A 5213-nucleotide genomic window follows, 5' to 3' on the forward strand; every position below is an offset into this window, starting at 1 on the left:
TTTTTGGCAGTTACCAACCCCCATTTCTTTGATCTTGGCCACGTGTATTGAATGAACGTTTAGGGGAGTATTTGGTAGGGCATGAAAAGAAACCCGAAAATCAAACCAAACCAAACCAAACCAAACCAAACCAAACTAAACTGGTAAACTGGACTGAAATTGGTTATTAGCGCAAAATAAGGTCGTAACATCCTTGATGTGGTGATTGGCGTGAGTGTGAGCTTCTCCATCTCTGGATAACGAGTTTCAACTTCAAAAATCTTTTGCAAATGTAATATATTGGTCATTGGATTTTTCCCTCTTCCTTGACCACTGTTGCGCTAACTGCATGTAGTGAAATTGATAAATAAAACAGCAACACCTCCCCTGGTATTGGCTTCGTAAGTAAGGGTGGTTGGCCTGGATGCCTTTTAAGTACTTGAAATGCTTGCTCAAATTCTTTGGTCCATTGGAACTTCTTGATTTCCTTTAATATTTCAAAAAAAGAAGAGCCAACAATCTGTAGCCTTTGAGACAAAACAACTAAGAGCCGCCACTCTTCCGATTAAGTTTTGGATATGCTTTGGTTTTGTTGGACTGCTCATGTCCAAAAAAGTCTGAATCTTTTCTGGGTTCACCTCGATTCCTCGTTACTTGACCATGAAGCCTAGAAATTTTTGCGACCTTTCTTCGAAAGCACATTTGAGCTGATTTAACTTCATTTTGTTTATCTCTTTAGTACGTTCAAGGTCTCTATTAGGTGGCTGACGTGTTCTGATGCACTTTTTGATTTGACCAACATGTCATCCACGTATGCTTCCATGGTCTTTCCTATCTGTACAGCAAACATTTGATTTACCAGTTATTGATAGGTGGCTTCGGTGTTTTTCAAGCCGAAAGACATGACTTTATAGTAACACAAACCTCGATCAGTGGTAACAAAAGTATGATCTTTGTCGGGGCCATACATACGAATCCAATTGTAACCTGAATAGGCATCCATGAGATTGAGCAATTCGTGGCTAGAGGTCGCGTCCACCAATTGGTCGATCCTTGGTACTCGAAAGGCATCTTTTGGGCATGCTTGATTCAGATTTGTGAAGTCCAAGCATGTTAGCCATTAGCCATTTGGTTTTTTCACTGAGACAAGGTTTGTGACCCATTGTCGGTAGTCAGCTTCTCGGATGAATCCTATGGACAAGAGTTTATCAACCTCGCTTTTCAGTGCTTCATAACGCTCTGGATCCATGGCCCGCCTTTTCTATTGAATAAGTCACTTGTTAGGATCAATGTTCAAGCAATGGCAAATGACTTCGAGGCTAATATTGATTATGTCACCATGGGCCCAGGCGAAGACATCTTGGTTCTCTCTCAAGAATTTGATTAACTCTTTAGCAATTGATCCGTCGAGATCACTCCCAACTTGTAGTATGCTCACGAGGGCGCACTCATCTACTTCAACCTCGATTAGCTTCTCAACTTGCCTGTTAGTGGCATCTCCTTCAATGATTCAAGGGTCAATAACATCCTCCTTTTCAAGTTGTGGGTTATCTTTGGTGACCATCATCGTTTGGGATTGGTACCCTTTGGAAGCGATCTGCACTGCTTTTTTGTTACATTCTCATGAATCCAATTGGGAAATCTTAAAATATCATACCCCCCGAGGTGTGGGGAATTTGATTGTTTGATGATACACTGAAGTCGCGGCTTTCAAGCCCCGCCAAACTGGTCAACCTACTATTATATTGAATGCTGACGAACAATCTACTGTAGGGATTTCTATCGTAACAAGCGCGGAATTACAAACAAAAAAATTTGCTACTATAGAGTCCCATAACTCAAGATCATTATTTGATAACTATAACCACAATATAGAATCCATACAAAGTTAGGTTTTATACCTTCGTTGGCGGCTACTTCTTTTGATGTCTCCAAGATATCGTTATCGACCCAAAGTAGGATCGAGCACGACAGTATCCACACAAAATTAGGTCGGGATCACTCTTGGATTAATTGCTAGATCAAGCCAGGAGCTTAAGAGGAGGTGGCAGACGTGAGAGAGAAATTCTCTCTCTAGGGTTGCGGCTAGGGTTTAATTTTTGGGAGGTTTTGTTTAAAAATTAAACTAAAAACTTTGCTCTCAAAGTTGTAAATTTCACTTATGAAAAATCAAAACCCTAGTCCCCTTTTATAGTGCAATCCATAGTAGGAATTTAATTAGGAGAGTGAATCTCCTAATTCCTTTTTAATTTGGATTGCAACTCTAATTGGATTTGGAATATCTCTAAAAGATATTCTCTTATTAAATAGGTTTCCTAATTAAATAAATATTCCTATTTATTTAATTCCTATATAAGTACATATTCCTAATAAAATAAATATTACTATTTATTTAATCCACATATATTTATATATACATATTTAATTAATGGGTTTTAATATATTTAATTAAATTAAATATATTCCTCCATATTAATTAATATTAATATGATTCCAATTGTGCTAAAATTCCTTCAATATAAACATTGAATATTGGCATCAACCTTAGAAAAATCACCCAAATAACCTTTCTGCCCCAAAGGACGAAAATACCCTTTCCTCTCAAATTACGGAAATACTCTTTTAGCCCAAAGGACAAAAATCCCTTCCAATCCGTTTTTCTCTCTTAACTACTATTTATATGTGTGACTCGAAGGCTCTTTATTTTGTTAGCAGTGTCCCGATACCTAATTAAGCATCAACCAATTAGTGTTTCGTACACCAATCAAGATTGGCCTCTAGCAAGGCATCATGATTACCCAACAAATAAAGAATTAGTGATTAGTCCTACCTTTTCTACGGTATGGTTACCGTGCAATTCAATCCATTCATCATCTTTTATCTCATCAAGGTTTGAAGTATAGAAATAGTGTCTACTTCAAAATATCGACCTTGACATGTATTTGGTTGTTGAATCTACGACTATATAAAATCGGATTCAAGCATCAACTCGATTCGACTATGGCCACAGATTTGCGGTCATAGTTCCTAACCAAATATTTCCTGTAACTAAGAGTGATGAATCCTTTGTTGATCCACCGTAGCCATAGTATACTTCTTGATATAACCAATCACCACCGTTCTGGTAATCTCTAAGAGAGACAGCGTTAAGCTAGTGTCAAATCACATCGATAATTACACATGGTGCTCTAGGGATCTAAAGATGAAGGATCACATGCATCACCATCCGTAAGAGGATATATTCTATAGATACTGGGTTTACCATCTTGTATGGAATCTTCTGATGGGTCAGTCCAGTGGACTTGCACAAGCAGGCACCCAAGCGTTGAACCGGATTGATGCCCACAACCTTGACATGTAAGATCTGTCACTACCTTTTGATAGGGTTGTTCAATGCGATGATAGTCTTTTCGTATAATCTGTGTCCTAGGTCAGATTTATACTATGACTACAGATAGTTTTAGGAGAGCCACCATATGTGCTCATAGGGTTCTCACATTAAAATCTATAACACTTAATTCCCTCATCACAGGTTTCAAACTTTCTAAGGACATATACTATTTTCTTTATACACAATAAATAGATGCTATAGTATAGATACTTGTAAATAAGCAATGCCTGTTATACATTATAAATAATGTTTACAAGAGACAAATTATTGGCTCTAGTACACCTACTCTAACATCTACCAATAGGAAATTGGCCATTGTCATCGTTTGGTGCTCTTCCCCTAGCATGATAGGAAGTGAAATCAGGTTGTGGGGAACAATGTGATTCTTAGTGACATCGACAGTATTTCTTGGGATATCATTTTTCACAGGGTGTTTTTATTTCTGCAAGTCTAGGAAGGAGTCCCGCCTTATCCATAATGACAAATATTTCTTCAACCGGTGTTGCCAAGGGCATATATCGAGGCTATGGGAAAGGTGCAAGAGTTTTCTTGAATTATGTCTGAGGCTTCTTGCATAACTCTTTTTGGTTGTCATCGCATCTTTGTGAGAAAAAAAATCTCTTTCTTTCACTTAGGTGGTCACCAGTTTGTTCGTGGATCCTGGTTGAGATTCTGGGGTGGTGTTGCATTGTAACTACAACATGCAATGTATAGCAAGTGCACTAGTCGTAAAAAGTAATAAAGTGATAAGAAAAGTACCGTTCCCACGAGGATTGATTGTTAAGCACTGATTTTCCTAATTGTTATCAAGTTGGAGAAATCGAAAAGTGTTGGATTGATGGGAGGAATTTAAACTAAAATGAAAACAAAATTTACTAAGTATTTAAAAAGCTAATTAATGAAAGCAAGATTAAAACAAGAGTAATATCAAGTAAGGCAAACGGTTAGGGTTTTGACTTCATTAGGATTCTATGAATTAATCTACGAATTATGCTACTTCTACACTCACATGCACGGATTGTAAATCGAACTCCCTAAGGTGTAAAACATACCTTCTCAGGCTATGAATTCCCACTTTCCCCTATTAAGCTTCCGCACCCAACAATTTGAAGATTAAAAGATCCAAGTTCATTAAGCTAATGGAGTCCTAGATTGATTTCATTGATTCTCAAACCTATCTCTAGCGTTCAATATAACAATGGTGATTTCCTTAGGAAGCTCATACATGATTCATTTCTCAATCTCATCATGTTCAACAAATACTTTCAAGAAAAACAAAAGAAATCACAAAATCCATGCAATAGAATGTAGAAACAACACTAATTCATTGATTAAACATAGAAATCCCAAATTACATCAAAACCCTAACCCAAGATGAGTTAGTTCATACTGAAATTAACACAAATCGAAGTAAAAACAGTGAGCAATGTATTCAACATATTGAAACTAAGAAAAGAGAACAAAGATCTTCCCTATTGACGAATCCACAAGGTTCAATCTCAATCTTCTCTCCTTCTTTCCCACAATGTTAAACTTACTCTAAAAGTGACGACCCTTCATAAAAATGGCTAAGTTTTTCTTATATAGCCGGTCCAAAAACCTAAAAACTTTTCTAAAATAAAACTGTGCATTTTAATTAAAAACTGAAAATTGCAGACTTCGCCGTGGCGAAGAATATTCTTCGCCGTGGCTACGAGTTAAGTTGAAATCTCATGCCGAGCGTCTATCGCCTCGCTGCGACGAACCAAGAACTTCGCCGTGGCGATCCTTCCTAAACAATTCTAAATTTATGGAATTGCCCTCTGCTTGCTTCCTTGCTTGAATCTTCAATCTTCGATGCTCT

The sequence above is a fragment of the Pistacia vera genome, unplaced genomic scaffold (genome assembly GCF_008641045.1).
Source record: "Pistacia vera cultivar Batoury unplaced genomic scaffold, PisVer_v2 Contig438, whole genome shotgun sequence".
In the NCBI taxonomy this organism is placed as follows: domain Eukaryota; kingdom Viridiplantae; phylum Streptophyta; class Magnoliopsida; order Sapindales; family Anacardiaceae; genus Pistacia; species Pistacia vera.